This window comes from Lissotriton vulgaris, chromosome 3_1 (assembly GCF_964263255.1).
Source record: "Lissotriton vulgaris chromosome 3_1, aLisVul1.2, whole genome shotgun sequence".
NCBI classification, from domain to species: domain Eukaryota; kingdom Metazoa; phylum Chordata; class Amphibia; order Caudata; family Salamandridae; genus Lissotriton; species Lissotriton vulgaris.
This window is the reverse complement of record NC_141689.1, coordinates 1102055682-1102074397: the sequence shown is the minus strand read 5'-3', so window position 1 is coordinate 1102074397 and position 18716 is coordinate 1102055682. Positions and strand designations below refer to the sequence as shown.

The window sequence follows — 18716 nt, the reverse complement described above, 5'->3', positions numbered from 1 at the left end:
AAACTCAAAATAAGTTCCATCGCTTCTTTTATATTATCACCCACTATCATTCCTGCAGCAAACTCTTTTTGCACCTTAATTAAATCTTCCAAGTCTGATTCAACATCATCTTCCTCTATTTCCTCACGTAACAACGAGCACATCTCATCAAAGACGTACCGTTGCGTTGGTTCCTTCCACTGCATAAACGTATCTAATACATCTCTCGTACTATATCTTCTAACTTTCGTAATCCATCTGAGAGCCGTGGAATCTAAAATTCCCCGTTCTTCAGTACTTGGTAGCTGACTACGTCTCTGAACTGAATCAGAAGTAGGAGTCTTAATCAAAGATTTATATAAAGGAGACAGTATACTAGCAACAGAATCAGTGATTTTTCTACGAACAGAAAGTGGAGTTAACACACTCGCAGATGTAGAGAACGCAGTAGAGGTAGGAACAGATTGCGAAGCAGTAGGAGTATCGATGAAAATAGTTTGTGAAGTAGTAGGTGTAAGCGAGACAGATACAGGTATAGAAGTCGGCAACCCAGGAAGAGGAGGAGCCGTAGGAACATTCACATTAACCACAGGAGGTACAGGAACTAGATTCTGAGGAACAAGAACACCAGGTTGTCCAGCAACCGGCAATTGAACATTCGGTACAAGTTGAGCCGTAGCACCTTGTGCGTACGGTGGAGGTGAACGTAGCAGATAAGACAACAGTGGATCGTTTTCGGGATCCTCTAGTATCTTAGCTGTTTTCGATGGCAAGGCAGGGTAGCACTTGTCAATCGCTAAATTATGCTCTCTAATTGCTACATCTATAGCCTTTTCGCACTCATTATCTTGCAGTTGTTTAGTTGCTTGCTCTAGAGTTAGCTCTTCTTGCTCTTTCTGTTCTTTCTTTAACCTTTTCATCTCTCTCTGTTTAGATTCTTTTCGCCAGTAACGGAAAGAATCAAACATTGCCGGCCGGGCTTTCTTACTAAACAATTTCGCTTCTAAATTATCAAGGATCTCGGGTTCAAAACTACCATGTAGTGGCCAACTAAGGACACCATCCTTCTTACAGTAACGGACCCACACCTCGTTATAGGATATAGGACCCACTCCAAATTTGCAATATAGGTCATAAAGGGGAGTCCCAATTGGAGGAACCAGACAAGAATCCTCCAATCGTGAGTCATGGTTGCAACCGAAACAAGACAACATTTTCCGACTTACCATTTTCAGTCTGGAACACAAAACAAACAAAACACGAAACAGATATGTGCACTTGAACCAAGAACTTAGGCCTACCAAAACCAAACTAATGTATCGATACCCAAACTGAACCAAATAGATTATCGTAACCAGAACAACTAGTGATAATCTTACGAAACCAAACCAAACCAAGAACCGATCAAGGATTTTTAACAATCCTCACAAAGTAACCAGCTAGCTATCACTAAATACTTAACTGAGGCACTGAAGACGTCACCAAGGAGAAACCCGTCACGTTTCGCTGTACTAAGGCTGCACCTCGGGTCCAAGACAGGGGCGACGGTCAAGGCAACGGCCCACTGCAGCCGTCCTGAACGGGAACCCTCGTGGAAGAGAACTTCAGGGCCACTTTTGCGATATGCCGGGATCGATGAAGTGGGGCGCCTCCCTCAGGAATCTTCACACGAAGCTTCTCGAACTCTTCAGGCTTTTGGACCGGTACCGAATGACGTCGCCCCACGTTGGGCGCCAATTGGAGTTCTGGACTTTTTGGTTCCGTCCAGAGGTGTCAGGGAACAACACCCAAAGACCCCGGAGTTCCACCTGCCTTGGTGCGCAAATGAACAGAAACACGGGCTTCTCGATGGTGGCGTCAAAGACCAAAGGTTTATTACTGCAGGGACACAGAAGTCACAGAATCTACACACGGGCAGAGACTAGGAGCCTGTTCGATTTGTACATTGAGGGTTGCTCCTTATATACCAAAAATTGTGCTTCAGGCAAATATTTCACATGTCAGTACATTCCCAAACCTTTGTGTCTCAAACAATAAATATTTGGCGTTACACAGGAACTGTCGATAATATCTGATGCCAAACATCACGAAGAGGGGTTCCCACTAGTCCATCACAATCCCTTGTCAATATTGCATTCAAGAGCCGGGCCGCCTCATCGTAAAGTTCGTTACCTCCCCCTAATAAAGGCCCAGAAGGAAAGGAGCAGAGCCAGGTGCAGGAGATAGAAAAGCGGGATAAGAGATGTTTGTGGGTTGTAAATGGGCAAGGCTACCAGCTTCGGCCGCCTAATCATGATCGGAACAATGGACACGAGAACCAGTTCAGGTGGGCTGGCCTCGGGCAGAGGAGGCAGCCTTTGTCGAGTCATGCAGCTTCAGCGTGATCTGGTTTAAGGCACACGTGTCATGAAAGAGGTGAAACTCCGGCTAAGGCTACGTGTCCTTAATCGAAATGAAATGATCAGAGGTTATTGCATATGTGAGGGCAAGAAACACAAAATGGCGGACATGATCTAAGATGGATGCCGTGGGTAGATCAGAAATGTGTTCATAACAGGAGTGCTCTTGCTCGTATCGTAGCGAAAACACCAGGATATGCTAAATGGATCATTTGCGGTTCGCTGATACTAATATTATGTATTTCCGACAAACTTGAAAACACGGGTTCAAATCGTCACGGAACCTCAACACGCTTACCAGATTTAAATATTATCAATTGTCGGGGTGGTGGGCAACTCAGTACTGGGAGATAGAAGATGTGAGCGTAAGTTTCAACTCGGTTTCCAGAAGGGGAGGTTGGAAGCAGGAAATCTTTTTGGTACTGGGCCCTACTGGAAGACTAGCGAGCAGTGGCATCTGAAACTCAGAATCTCTGGGGTAACGTCTTCGGCCCAGATATGCTCAATCTGGTTGATATCTGGAGGGACTCTTTCACTATGTTGCGGGCAGTAGTAAAACCTGCTGCCCTTAAGAGAAATCACCTCTATACGGCCTATAGGGTTTACTGGACCCCAGGGAAATTAGCTAAGGCGATAGGGACAGAATATCATTGCCCTAGATGTAAGTACCAGGCGGCCGATGACCTCCACATGTTTGTAAACTGCCCGAAGATCACTAGTTATTGGCTAGAGGTCAAAAAGTTTCTTGAAGATGTTCTCATGCAACAGGTGGAGGTTAACTCTAGAATGATTTTTTTGGGCCTGACAACTGATTATTGCTTGAAAGATCTAGCATCTAAATTCATTTTTTATGGTGTGATTTTGGCGAGGAGAGAGATTTGTAGGACCTGGAAATCAGTTACTCCTCCAACATTTGCAGATTGCCTGTCACATATAATTTTTACTAGCAAATCTGATGTTGCATGTGATCATACAAGCCTAGATAAGATATGGCTGGCCCTAGTGGCTTGGCGTAATCAGCAACAAGTAAAGACGGTCTTATGTTTTTGCCCGGGCTCTGTTGGTCCTTTCTTTCCTTAGTAACTCATGCTTGTGGGGTGAACAGGAATGGATTAAGGAAACAGGTTGGACTTGTTGGTACCTCACCTACCTATCATTATTGGCTTAATATCAGGGCGGGAACGAGCAAGCCTGATGAGAAGGGTTGGAGGAATCCTTTCAAGAATGTCCAATACGGTGTATGAGGACTAAAAAAAAACAAGAAAAAAATAAACCCTGCGCCTCTCCAAGGATGTATGTCACTACCACGCGTACCATTACCACGCGTACCATTACAACGCGGTTGTAACAACGCAAGTCGTAACAACGACTTGCGTTGAAAAGCGCAAATTTAAAAAATATAATTTACTATTCCAACACCAGTCCCCGTGGATAGTAGGGAAGGTGTTGGGATAGTAAATTAAATGATTTATTATCCTTGAGCGCCACCCAGCGCAATTCGTTGTAACAACTTTTGTTGCTATAACCGCGTGGTAATGGTACTTCGTTGTAACGCTCGCGTTGTAAACGTTGTATACCCTCTCCAGAGGTGGCATAAGGGTTGTTTTTGTGAGGAACGTGTCCCTTCCTCCACAAAAACTACCTGATATCAACACAGACACCCTTGCTTGCACCATGGTACAATGGTGCCTGCTTTGGTGCTAGGCAGCCATTTGTGTGCCAGCGCAATGTAAGAAGACGGGAATGCACTGTATCTCATAATATGGCGCATTTCTGCCCTTTCCTTTATGAGCAGGGCCACTGGAATTCTGCTGTTCTGAAGCCACAAGGTTTTCTGTATACATATGGATTAGTTGCATTTGTGACATACTCAATCAACCACTTTGTAATCTGCACATTTTAATAGTTTCTAGCTCAAACGGGTCAAAAGTTACTAAACAGTGGATACACAGGTCCCTGTTTAGTGGAAAGCCTTTCTCAAAGGTTGACTGCTCATCTTTCAATTGCTTATTTCTGTATTTGAATCCATGTTAAACTGGTACTCACAAGGTGAATTTTTCACCCAGACAGTGTTACCATGAATGAAAATGTCAAATTAACGAAGTAACCCTATCACAAAAAGTGCTGTATAATTTGCCTGGCCTTGCTGCATAATTTAGTCAATCCTACCACACAATGTGGTCCTCACCTGATGCATAGTTCTATTGGCACTGTTTGTGTATGTATGTATGTGTGGTGAGTAATGTATCACAGGTAGTGGGATGAAACTAGCAGTGTCTGAAGCAGGGTCAATATGAGGGTGAAGGACAGAGCTGGGCGGCAGATACAGCATTTAAGGCGGATGGGGCAGTGTATGGGTTGACAAAGGCAGCGTGTGGATTGGACGGGGCAATAGGTAACTGTAAGTAATGAGTGTAAGCATGGTGTATGGAGATGGGGCAGCTCATGCCTGGTTTGAGTTGTGTATATACTCCAAACCAAGTTCTTATGGAATTCATTTATGCAAAATGTGTAGCTAAGCAAAGAAATGCATTATAAGCATTCAATAAATGTAGAAAACCACTAAGACAGTATAAATAAATGTGTGGGTGATTTTTCATTAAACTACAAAGGTACAGTAACTACACGTGCACTGTAGTCATTTGTATGCCACATAGACACTGTACATCGAAATTATCGAAATGTCACATACAAGATGCAATAAGCAGACAGATCCACAAATGTGGGCTCTATCCCCAGGTGAAAAACACATAAAATGGAACAGGTGACAACAATGTAAATAAAGACAAAATATAATTAGTGTGCTTTGGTGTCCTCTGAACTTGATATATGTTGAGTTGTCTTCAGGACAATGAGATAACAGAGATACCTATATGGCGAATCAATTAAATTACTGTTAATAAAGAGAGTAAATTCCTATGTTTGGTAGGCTAGAGCAATAACAGGAATATTCGTAAGCATTTCAGAGACTCCTTGCACAATGAACCTAATCATGAGACGAGTTACAATCCCTCACTGAGAGGAAGGAGCACAAGAATGTTTTTTTTGTGTAGGAAGAAGCATACTAATTATCTTTGGTGAAAAGGGTGGGCTGAGGGGTGTATGATCAGAAACATGTGAAGTAAAACACGTACCTAGGGTTCGCAATGAACTTTATTGAAGTGTCCCTGTACCAGGATCACAATCCTGTGCTATTGCATTAAGGCACTAGATTTGTAACTGGGGATTGCTGTTTTAAGTGCATTGTTATCTTTTCATTGTGCTTCCACATCCAGTTGCCCTGTTGGTTCTGGCTCTAGAATGGTACAGGCAGTTGGCTGTCTGGACTGTAGGCAGGTACTGTGCTGTGCTCCTAATAATTCTTCAAAAATACTGATCATCATAAAGAACTTTATTTCGGTCTGACGACCATAAAAGCGTACATTCAAAAAACAATACATTGAAATTCATGACTACTTAGATGTACTCTTCTATTTTTCAACACTGATAATAAGTTGAAGAGGCGCTTTCTCCTTTTACACAGCACAGGAGTAGTGCTGTCTTCTTCTTTGGCTTATTTGTACATATGTTCTGGATTGTATTGGATTACTTCATTTTAGCTCTTTGAGCTGGATTCTATGCCTTCTTGCATTATCTACCCTTCGCATGCTTGGGTGACCATGTTTCTGGCAGTGGTGTACCTGTACTCTTTATTTTTGTCTTACCGTAAGCTGTGGAGCTTCTTACATTTTATAAACTTGTGCATTTTCCATTTCGTGCTGTGGTTTGAGGGACTTGCCTGTTGCCAAGGAACCCAGCAACCAACTTTCTTTGTGGGGCAGTTTCTCCAGCCTTTGGTCTGTGGAGTGGGTGAACTGTCCATGACACATTGCTTAGCAACTCTGCACAGGGTTGATGCTAAGAGGGTGGTGGTCTAAGGAGCGTGATGTGTTCCTGTGTGGGTGGCGTATGCCAGCAGCGTCATCTTGGAATCAGCTCTCAGCCTTCTCTGTCAGGCTTTTAAATTCCAGCATCTTGATGTGCAGATGACACAGGATAACGTTTGAGCACCATTGTGGATCTTTTCTTCCGGGATCGCCTTGTGCCGTTGCTTGCTCAGCGCCGATGCACACGGCTGGTGTAGAGTGGTTTACTAATTGCATTCCAGCATATTTTGTGTGCAGTGCCAATGCGCACAGCTGTTAACAAGTATTTTAGAAGTTGACGTTTCTTTGTATATTCTTCAATAATGCCATGGTGGACAGCTGTTGGACTCTATTCTTTACAGTACATCAGGCCGATGTACAGGGCAAAGTAAGGGGGCTAAAGTGTGTTCTTTGGATTGTTAATTGACCTTTGAACTATTTGGGTGAAGACAGTTAGCTATGCATTCATACTAAGGGGTCGATCTTGGTAAAAAAAACGTCTGTACGATTTGTATCCGGAGCCATCTCCGTACGAATCGTACCCGTCCGTCCGAGTCGCGTAGTACGATCCGTATTTCTTAAATCCGTCCGAATTGTAGGTATTGCAAGGCTGAAACCGTGAACCGTACGACTCGCACACATGCCGTACGACCCGACGAGTACGATCCGGAACAGGGTATGAGGACGCGATTCGTACGGCCAACGTCAGGTAGGGGCAATTCGCACGGAGAAGCACACAATCACATACACACCGTACGGTCCGTACGCCCTATGATCGCGTGGTACGGTGCGTACCCCTGCGATCATGTGGTGTACGCATCGTACCCCTGCGATCGCAGGGTGTACGCACCGTACACCCTGTGAACATGGGGTACGGTCCGTACAACCCATGATCGCTGGGTACGGTGTGTACACCCCATGATCGCAGAGGTACACACCCAGGGGCCGTTCCGTACCTGTTTCGAGGCGAACTCTGCTTTAACGGCTGTTTTTGGCTCTTGTAGGAAAAGGGTTGTATGGTGCGTACCCGACATGAATTGTACTTGCTGAGTCGGAAAAACCAGCTGCGAACCATACGGATGTCGCGTACAGCGGGTTCCGAGGGAGAATCGTACGGGGATTTCATTCGTACGGTCTCTGTACGATTCGTACGGAGTCCAGCTCCTGGTACGAATCGTACTTCGTCGTACGTACGGGGGACATTGCAGGGTACGATTCGTACTGGAAAAACGCTCCGAACGGCTATTCAGAGCGGTTTTTCCCGAATCGGAATCGACCCCTAAGTGCATATTCCTGGGTGGTATGCACATTACTTTAGTGACAATGCAATTCAAACCCCCCACAAACTTTTTACGAAACAAAGGGGACCTTCCCATACCCTGGGCTTGATGGAAAAAGTAATTCCTTACATATATGAAGGAAATTGATGGGGACAGATGGGGAGAGGAAAGAAAAAATAATACATTACTCCACTGCTTAGTGTCGGAGGGTCAGTTGATTTTTAGAACTTTTCATCAAGTCCCTCCACATGGAGAAAGAGAATGTAATGTGTTTGAGGAGGCTTATTAATAATTGAACTTCGGTTTTAACCTTCTTCCAGTGTGTCATTGAACAGGATCAAGTTTTACACCAGAGCTCAATGTGAAGTGGAATATTTTGATGACTTTCTTACAGCCTTGAGAGGGCTTTCAATGCACTGTAACTTAGGGGTGATTACTGATTAAATGATAAGGGATCAAGTAATAATGAATGCTAAGAATAAGGAAGTACAGGCACAGTTTTGGGTGATAGGAGACCCAAAGTTACAGGATGCCATCAACATTGCTAAAGCTATTGAGCAGTCAGAGAAGTGGAGGAAGTACGTGCAAAAGAGTGCTTGGATAAGTGTGAGGATGACTGATGATGTGGGTGTAGTTGGGGATAATTCTGTGCCCAAAAGTAGATGAGAATGGAAAAAGCATGATAGAACGCTCGCATGTTATAGGTGTGTTCGTTAGAGGCATTTAGCCTCGTCACCTCACTGTCCTTCCATTGGGAAGGAATGCAGCTAATGTGGACAAACAGGACACTTTTCATGGGTATGTAAAAGGGAGAAGAAGAAGTTTACTGTTCCATCCAACAGTAGGACAGCATCTCTGAGGGATATATCTTGAGAGGTGGGCTGCTGGTTGATACAATGAGGGAGAAAAGGGGAAATGTTTTATCTCTGAGCACTCTGGTGGGGGAAGATGTGGTTAGCATACCTCAGTGCAGTGTACAGATTCTTGATACAGATCTGGAACTTATGTTTGATTCAGGGTCGCCTTGGACCATAGTTACTAAGCAATATTCTGTAGAAAAATTTGGAGACAGCATGACTCTAAAAAATTTGAAAAAGTCAGATGTTGTGGCACAAAGTTTTGATGGGTCAGCGATTGAAAATGGAAGGTTATACTGAGGTGGATATTACATTTTAGGAAAGAGAAGCGCACACTAAGTTGTATGTGAAGGTGAAAGTTGTAAATGTTTTGGGATGGAGAGATCAGTGGAGGCTGGGTATTATATTGAATCCATGCAGCAAGGAGACAGTTTTAGTGGTCAGTGATCCGGATGGCCTGTGCCTGACTCATTTATCAGTTTTCAGATGTGTTTACAGGGAGGTTGGGCAAGTTGCAGGGGTACTCTCACTGCATCAAGCTCAAAAGTGGAGCGCGACTGGCTACACAGAAGTTGAGAGGGGTACCTATTAAGGTGAGAGGTGAACTCAAGAGTATTCAGGATGACATGTTGAGTGAGAGGATCATTGAGGAGGTAAAATCGTCCAAGTGGGTGTTTTTTTTATAGTTTTGGCATGCAAGGCCAATAAAACCTTGAGGTAGTGTGTTGACCTTAGAGCGCTCAAAGCTAACATAATTGCCGGACCATAACGAGGTAGTGAGTATGTTGGAAGGTGCAGCTGCATTTTCTACACTTCACTCGTGCTTGGTCTACCACCAGATAAAGGTGTGTGAGGATTCCAGGTGCTTGACTGCTTTCATTACTCCACGAGTCTTTATCTAGTTTAAGAGGATGGTGTTTGGCCTTGTGCCGGTGGCATCTGTGTTTTAATGGGCTAAGCTTCACTTCTTCAGAGGTATGGAAGCCTATGTTTTGTGCTTCCAAGATGACATTTTGATCATTTCTAAAAACACAAAACATTTAGAGCACTTAAGCGAGGTATGTGGAGTGTTGGGAAAGCAATTGTTGACATTGAAAGACGACCATCTCTGAGTTGCTACCTGCCCCGCGACCTGAGGGCACTGCATGCCGCACCGCTGCACTTTGCACTGCAGCTCTACCGATGCTGGCGCTCCCAACTTCCACTGCAAGGAGTTCTAACTGCAACGTTTGTGACTTCAAAGGCCACAAGGCTCTTGCACCGACCTCCGGCCCGGCCCTTCGGGGCTCATCGAGAGGTCGCCAACGCCCTACATCTATGAAGCTACTGTTTTGCGGGTCTTTCCGACACGCTAACTGGCCGCGGCACCGCGGTCAGCCAGAACTGTTTGGATTTGTTGTTCATCATGTTGTGAGAGCCCCAGATGGAGCTATCCACTACAAGGAACTGTATTTCAAGACTATTTTGATTACTGAAGATTTCTGAGAACTGTGTGTTTTTTTATATCGTGTTTGGTCTTGTTTTGCTTATATAAAAATATTGGATATTTTTCTAAACTGGTGCGGTGTCCTTTTGTAATGTCTTCACTGTATTACTGTTGGTTATGTGCAAATGCTTTACACACTGCTTTTAAGATAAGCCTGAAAAAAAGGGGGTGGTGATGAACAGAGTGTCTGAATTAAGCAGACCACTCTTACCCAGTCCAAAGATCAGGGCTTGATCCATCACCGTTATTTAGCTCACTGCACCATCCCAGCTCAGAACCTGGCTATATGCAAATTAGTCTGTCCCTGGCCCAGTGCATCATGGGAACAGGGCAGACCAAACTACCAAGCCAATTCTTCACCGGAAAGGAGACAAGCTTCCGGGGACCGGTTTCTGGCATTTCAGCCGTCGTCAGCCCGACGAATCATTTTGTCCACCATAAGCGTGGAAGGGTATACTCAGATGTGAGTCCCTTGCTCATTGCACCATCAGGATTCAAGCAAGCCGGGCCGACGACGGCTGAAATGCCAGAAACCGGTCCCCGGTAGCTTGTTTCCTTCCCAGTATAAGAATTGGCTTGGTAGTTTGGTTTGCCCTGTTCCCATCATAGAAATGTCCTTTTGTGTTCAGTGATCTTCCTCCTATAGTTTTTCAGAGCGGCTTTATAAAGGCTTTTACGGTCGGGAGAAAAGGTGGTTCTCCAGCGTCTCTCAAGACGTTTACATTCCGATTTGAGCACTCTGATATCGTTCGAATACCATGGGGCCGAAGGAGCTGAACGATAGGTTTTTATGGGTCTGACTGGGGCAATGAGGTCGATTACCGAGGTAATCCGATCATTGAGAATAGTCAGTCGTGTGTCGAGATCTGGACTCGTATCTGAAAAATCGACCGATAAAAGACAAGGAGCTAGACTCTCTGGGGAAATCTTGCTCCAATTTCTGCCTTGTTGTTTAACCGGGCGAGTGTGTCGATTTTATAGAGTGGCAGGGGAATGTAAAAGGAATAAGCAGGTGATCTGACCATACAATTGGGACTAGGTCAAGGACCTCCAAGCCCGTCAAGTTAGTACAGATTAAGTCGAGAGTATGACCCGCTTTGTGGGTGGAACAGCTGATAAGTTGATTCAGTCCACCATCTGCCAAAGTGGATACAAAGTTAATAGAGGCAGTGTCCTCAGAATTATCAACATGGAGATTGAAATCCCCAAGAAGAGTGAAGTTGGCATATCGCAATGAAGCTGGTAGGATGAGGTCTAAAAAAGCAGGGAGGTAGGCTGGTTTAGAATTGGGTGGTCGATAGGCCAAAAGACCAGAAAAGGTAAAATTAATAGAAATTTTAATACAAAAAGGGAGGGCTTCGATGCGTTCTGATTGAATAAAGGAAAAGGACGAAATGGTCCAATGGGATCTATATAATGGCCACTCCGCCCCCAGGATGTGGGCTCTGTCTGTTGGCGCACAGTATACTGTAGCCTGTAGGGATGGCAAGGTGTATCGCGGGATTGGTATCATCTGTTAACCATGTCTCGGTGAAGAACAATAAATCCCATTTATCCTCTTCCAGGGTATGAAATACGTCCAAAGAATGTTTAACTAAAGACCGACAATTTAACAGGCCAGCTTTTAAATGTACCTGAGATGGAATTTTCTGCCGGAAAAGACAGTCGTGCTTTCCATCGCCATGTTGATGTAAGAGACAATTTGTGAAGGGAAAGAGGGGCTTGACAGAGGCACAGGAATTAGATGGTAAAACACAATGCAGAGGCCGCAGTGATGTAAGCATGGCACTATCGTAGATCAGAGGAGGGGGATGCCTAGCTTAGCAATACCTGCGTCCATGGCTGCATCCTGGTCGCGGACGGGCGCAGACGGATTGGAATGGATGGAATGGCACAGAAGGATTGGTGCCAAACCTATCCTATCAGATATGTAAGGGGCATCCAATTCAAATGGCAGTTAAAGTTTGATCAGTTATGAGGAAGGCTCATATGTTTTTTTAAAAGCGATCTTCTGTCATTTGTATGGCTACTGAATTAACATTGCCCCATACTCCTGCTCCGTGAGAGGCTACCGAACAGGATTTTGCCTGGTATACTTTTTTTAGCATATCAATCTGTTTCGATCCTAGTTCTTTTGTGAATGAAAATATTGCATTATTGTATTCTTCAAGCATCAACCCTCTGTTATTCACCACTGGGGACCACTTAGCCATCCTATCAAATGTCACCCCCAGATAGGAGAACGTCTATGTCTGTGCAATTTTTTGCCATGCAATATGAAAGGTTGGGGGTTTCTTAGGTTTATGACCTGTCACTAGAATGAAGGACTAGCCTCATTCATTTTAAGGTCCAGTTTTTCCATAAAAAGGACATAGGAGTCTAGCAGCTTCTGGAGTGCTCTACCTGTCCATACGATTAAGACTGCATCGTCCGCATAGAGACGTATGTGAATGTGGAGTTTATCCATAGATGGAACATCAAGAATCGAGGCCCAAAGAGAAGCCTCAACTCCGTTTGTGTATAAGGAAAACAGGAGAGGGGCGAGGACACACCCCTGGCATACCCCCCTAGTAATTGGAAACCATCTAGTACTCTCACTCTTCCTTCCATAGTGGACACAGGCTGCAGCCTTAGAATATAGCTGGCTAACGAAGGAGATAACTGCCTCGTCGACACCCATCTCCTTCATAATCCTCCATAGATGTTAATGGGAAACACTATCAAAGGCTGCAGATAGGTCCAGGAAAGCCAGATAGTGGTTACCTTGTTTTGCTTGGGTATATATTTCCCACGAGCCGGCTCAGATTTAGGTATTGGTCCTGAGTGCCTTTACCCTTCCTGAGGCCTTATTGAGATGGAATCAGGACCTTGTTTGTAGTTGCCCATTCCTCCAGGTTATTCAGAAGTACTCTGCCCATGAGTTTGAGAGGTCCAAGAGCGAAATCGGCCTATAGTTCTTAGGATCAGATTTATCATCTTTTTAAAGATAGGTATTAAAATGGACTTCAGGTCCACCAGACCATGGGTCTGGTGGACCTGAAATTGCATTAAAACCATTAGTGAGAAATGGACCCCATAAGTCAGGATTTTCAATAAAAAGCTCAATCGATGTTCCAGCTGGACCCGGGGACTTGTTACTAGCACATTGGGAAAGGGCGTCTTTGATCTCAGTTATGGTAAAAATAAGTAAAGGTTTAGAAGTGAGTATCAGATTTTTGGGGGGTGACTGAGTTCTTTCTTTCTCTCCTTCGAATATTTTTGTAAAGTGAGCCACCTACGATTCCCCATCCACACAATTTTCCAGATTGGGATCCGTGGCCGGCCTTTGGAATGGGTCATTGATTACTGATCAAAAATCCCTGGAATTCTTTGAGACGGAAGCGTAATGTAATTGTTCCCACGATTCTCCCTTTAGTATATTTAGTCTATTTTTCCTTCCTATTTTATATTGATGTCTTGCAAGCTTAACCTCTGCGGGATTGCTAGGGGCAAAAGATAGTCATTTCCAACAGGCAGCATTGTGAAAGTGGAGTTACTAGGCTGGGGACAAACCCATCACGGTGTGAGTTGTCATTACATTGGTTAAGGCCTGCCTAAATGTGATTGTGAGCTAATATTTTAGGTTTGCATGCCTCTGTCTATGCAGCCCTGTGTAGAAGTATTACTACAAGGTACTACCCGGAAGGAACAGCAAATATAACTAAATATATATGTAAACATGCAAACAAATAAATGCAAGAAAACCAAAATCCTTAATATTAAGACAAATATTTCGTTTTTTTAGAGGTTAAATACTCCGCTATCCTCTTGTGGATGTTTGCGATGCAGGGGCATAGCTTAGTCAGGAAGATTCAGGATATGTGAATCTCAAATTTCCTAACTAATAAAGCCATAGCTCACAGAGTGAATGTATGAGGTGACCAAGGTTTGGAATGGACTGTTCCCAGGAGAAGCAGGGTCAGTACTGATATGCATTAGGTGGGCCTCTAGGCTGATTTAGACTTTGGCTAACAGGTAATCTATTGCAACGGAGACAGAGTGCCTTGTACGACAAACACATGGTCTACCAGCCATATTTTGAGTAAAATGTACTCTGTCAATGTAAAACTTCTTTTGACAGCCCAACAGAGTAGGTGCCATAAGAAATAAGCCTTTGTGCTTAGCAATGAACGGTCACATTTTTTTCCTACTGTCCTTCAGCTCCAGGATATACCTGGTATATCCAAGCTGTGAGAAACAGTAAAAAAACAAGAATAATGACCTCCCATACCATGTGAGAAACCCAATATGGAGGGGGCATTGTTTTTTTTAGTTAATCAAACACAAACTCCTTCTTTGGGAGTTTGTTTATGAAAAATAAAAAAATCGGGCATGTTTGATGGAGTAGTTTGTCAAACTTTTCCTACATAGACAGTAACCACCATGGCTTAGTTTCCTGCCAATGTACAGATATGTCCACATGGCTGGCTGACATCTCTAAATTTGGTCGGCGGAGCAAAGGCAGTAAATTCCTCTGCCACCCTTTACTTCATCTGCTATATCCTAGATCAGGCCATCTGTGTAGCGTGACACAGCTGATGAAAAGTAGTGGTTTGGAATGCTATTTCCAATGGTTAGACTATTTGCCAGCATTCGTCCCATTACCTTTAGGATGTTTGATTGCCAGTAGTATGTCTGGCAACCTGAGACTGTTGTAGCTTTCCATGCCTACTACTGCCAATGTTTGTGAATTCTAAAAAGTAGTAGATTTGCATCCAATCAAGGAGTATTTCTATGGGTTCAGAAATGCTACATTTTAGGTAAACTGATCATTTAGGGGCATATTTACAAAGAAGTAGCCCAAGGCAGAGCAGCAAGCAAAGTTGTTGAACTGCAATGTGTTACCTGAAGTGAGCAGAAGTGAGCCGTATGCCCCAGTTCTGCGCAAACTCACTTTGGGCTGTCTAGCGCCAAACAGGCACCCTTGCACTATAATGCAAGGTTGTCTGTGTTATGGTCAGGATCGTTTTTGGGCAGGAAGTGATACCTTCCTGCACAAAAAAAATCATTGGAGGTTTTTACCTGTCTGAGTGCTGCAGAATGCAGCACACTGCAGAGAGCAAACAACAAGAGAAACAGACATATTTCTACTTGTTATGCCAGCCTCTGACAGACACAACATTTTGGTTCAAACCCATGTCTACAACTCTTCATAATTATTGGTTTGCTTCAAAATCAGTGGGTAGATACTCAGGAATGCAAAGTCATGCAAATTGACATTTGCCTGGCTTTGTAAATACCAAAAAGGATTTTTATTCAAGACTGCTTTAAAAAAGTGATCCAACACTGGTGTAAAAATCTTTGCATGTCTCAGCCTAAATATTTTTACGTTCCTAATCCAAAAAAGGAACAAGTTAAAACTTCATAGTGAAATAAAGATTGCAAAAACAAATGACATGGACATAGACCCAGCTCAGGGTGATCACATTCAACTACCAAGCCAATGGATTTATTAGGGGGGTGTCACCCCTGTTGCCATGTGAAGGCACTCACCATAAATGACAATAAGTTTGAATCCAGATGGAGGATCAGTTCAAGCTCTTCAATGTTCTTCCGAACCACCCCCTGCCAAATGGATGCAAGCTTTTTAAACAGCTCTTGCCCAAGTGGAATTTAAGTCTCCCTACTTCGGCCTTGCTTGATTTAAACCACATTTTAAATAATGGAGCACTGTGTGGCAATATCTGTTCTGTGAGGCCAAATTCTAATCTTGTCTGAGACCCCCTTGTAGCATTTGGCAGTCTAAAAAGTTGGCAAAAGAGTCTTAATTGGCTTTTGTTTAGCTAGTCTCCAAATGTATCCGGAAATGCTTCCGAACTATAGGTCAGCATCGACCTCCATCAAGGCTATCAACGTGTAATTTTCTAGGTCATCCCTGCTACCTTTTTAGGTCTCGCCTGTCGATGCGCATGCGCATCGAGCTTGCGAGACTATGGGGGCTTATCCACTCTTTATCCAACTTGCAAGGAATCGTGGCGATTCCTTGCAGTGCACGAGACATTTAAGCTCAATGCGCATGCGCAATGAGCTTCAAAGCGCGTGCACAAGCCTCCACCCGCCCGCATTGCCTGCTCTCTCTCTCACAGCCTCCCCCAGCTCCGCCTCCTCACTTTTTGATTGCACGGCCGTTAGGCCGTGCCTCCTTTACTCTACTCCCCCCTCCTTCTCCACTCCCCCTCACGACGCACCTCCGGATCCGCCCCCTCCCCATTTTGTCTACCACCGTGAAACTGTTTGGCACACGAAAGTCTTACTATTACCACGACCTATTTCCTTTCTGAAATGATTTTCGTCTTCAACTCTAACTTCGCAAAATCTATTTTACGGGACAATGAAACATACTTATTTGTTCCCAAACATTTGTACAGGCTTCCACATCTCTTCCACAACCCACTAACGCCTGAACCTCCCCCCTCTGTTCCCGTACACAGCCAGGCTCGCAATTCAACTCCCCCTCTCCAGACGCCAGGACCACATACTTATTTGTTACCAAACATTTCTACAGCCTTCCACTTCTCTTCCACAACCCAGTAACGGCCGAACCTCCCCCCTCTGTTCCCGTACACAGCCAGGCTCGCAATTCAACTCCCCCTCTCCAGACGCCAGGACCACATACTTATTTGTTACCAAACATTTCTACAGCCTTCCACTTCTCTTCCACAACCCAGTAACGGCCGAACCTCCCCCCTCTGTTCCCGTACACAGCCATGCTCGCAATTGAACTCCCCCTCTCCAGACGACAGGACCTCCCCTCTGTGTTCCTGCACCCATCCAGGGTCTCCGAACACAAAAAGACTTTAAACTGAAATGGTCGACTAAAAAGAAATCATGACAGACGCATTACAAGCTACATCGTAGCATTGCACCTAAAAAAGTTCAGATTACAGCTCACAAACGCCAGAACATCCCCCCTCTGTTCCCGTACACAGCCATGCTCGCAATTCAACTCCCCCTCTCCAGACGCCAGGACCTCCCCTCTCTGTCCCTGCACCCATCCAGGCTCTCCGAATACAAAAAGACTTTAAACTGAAATCGTCTACACCACGAAATAATGACATACGCATTACAAGGTACATCGGCTTGTACATTCCCTAATCTGCAGGCCTACTATTCCCATTCCTTCCCTCTAAAACCAAAATACCGCTTGTATCTCTAGCATTGCACCTAAAAAAAAAAGAGATATTTAGACATCTTTAAAAACGAACTGATTCACACAGAGTCAGTTCAATTCAACGGGCCTACTATTTCCCTCCTCCGACACAGCGTGACCTCACAGAGCCTCTAGCACATCCACGTGACTAAACAGTCCTCGCAACCCGCCATAACCCCCAACAATACGCCGGACCTGCTGGGACCATTCTTTAGTACCATTTACATGAACACAAAGTCAGGCCACAGACTCCAAGGCTTTCGTCAAGAAAACTACAGGATGCTAGACTACTTTAAGCGCCGTCGTCAAGATTGTAATCACTTGTGAAGTTCCTTTGGAGATGTGCTAATTTAGAACAGCAGGATGCGAGCCGGGTGTTAGCTTGATAACAACAACAAACGCCCCCCCCCAAAAAAAAAAACAAACTTACACTACAAACGTGATACTTTCTCGCAAAACGTAAACAATGTCACTGTACGCAAATATTAACACTAGAAACGTGTAGTTTTTTTAACATTATTTATTTACTTTACATAACCATGCTTATTATTTGACAACTTTCCTCTACAGCGTGGTATGTAAAATTGTCTTATTCTACGTCTACGCTTTTACAGACTAAATATTTTTTATGTTGCCTCAGTGAAACATTTCCGATGTTCCCTTCTTTTTGGTAACCACCATATTTCTTATAAACACACATATTAAGGGAACCTTCCGCAGCAGCCTCACCCTCACTCACCCTCAACTACCTCTCTTTCTATTTTGTTAAGGGTAACTTGCAGCCAACCTCTCTTGCTATTTTGTTAATGGTAACTTGCAGCACACATTTCAAGACGAATTACAGTAAGGCAGAAAATGGCGCCTGGAAACGTTATGTTTTTTTAGATCAAAACTCCTATACTTTACATACCATCTACCACTGTATTTTAACGTTCCCTCACACACATTAATGTAGGCATGCTATAAAAAAAACAACACAACTTTGATGGGAAATACATCAGCTCAAAACATTTCGCCACACCTGTCTCTAGATTTATTTATTGACAAACAAAATTATCTACCATCTTCTCTCACCCTCAACCACTCACCCTCAACCACTCACCCTCAACCACTCACCCTCAACCACTCACCCTCAACCACTCACCCTCAACCACTCACCCTCAACCCCTCCCCCTCACCCTCCACTCACCCTCAACCACTCACCCTCAACCACTCACCCTCAACCACTCACCCTCACCCTCACTCATCCTCACCCTCACTCATCTTCAATACCTCACCATCACTAACCCTCAACCCCTCACCCTCAGTAACTCTCAACACCTCTATCACCCTTACCCTCACTCACCCTCCATACCTCACCCTCACTAACACTCAACCCCTCACTCACCCTCACTCTCACCCTCACTCACACTCAACACCTCAGCCTCACCCTCACCCTCCTACAGACACATTCAAGGCCCTCATCTTGAGCAATGATCACGATTTTTATTGTACAACTAAAAAAAAAAATGGTGGCAAATACATCAGCTCATAACATTTTTGGATTGCCAAACAAAATTATCTACCATCTTCTCTCACCCTCAACCACTCACCCTCAACCACTCACCCTCAACCACTCACC

General features: G+C 44.3%; 1 protein-coding gene across 2 annotated transcripts in view; it reads left to right on the top strand.

Moving 5' to 3' along the window:
• LOC147727487 (alcohol dehydrogenase 1-like) overlaps positions 1-18716 on the top strand; it is a 241734-nt gene that overhangs the window by 51361 nt on the left and 171657 nt on the right. The window lies entirely within an intron of this gene.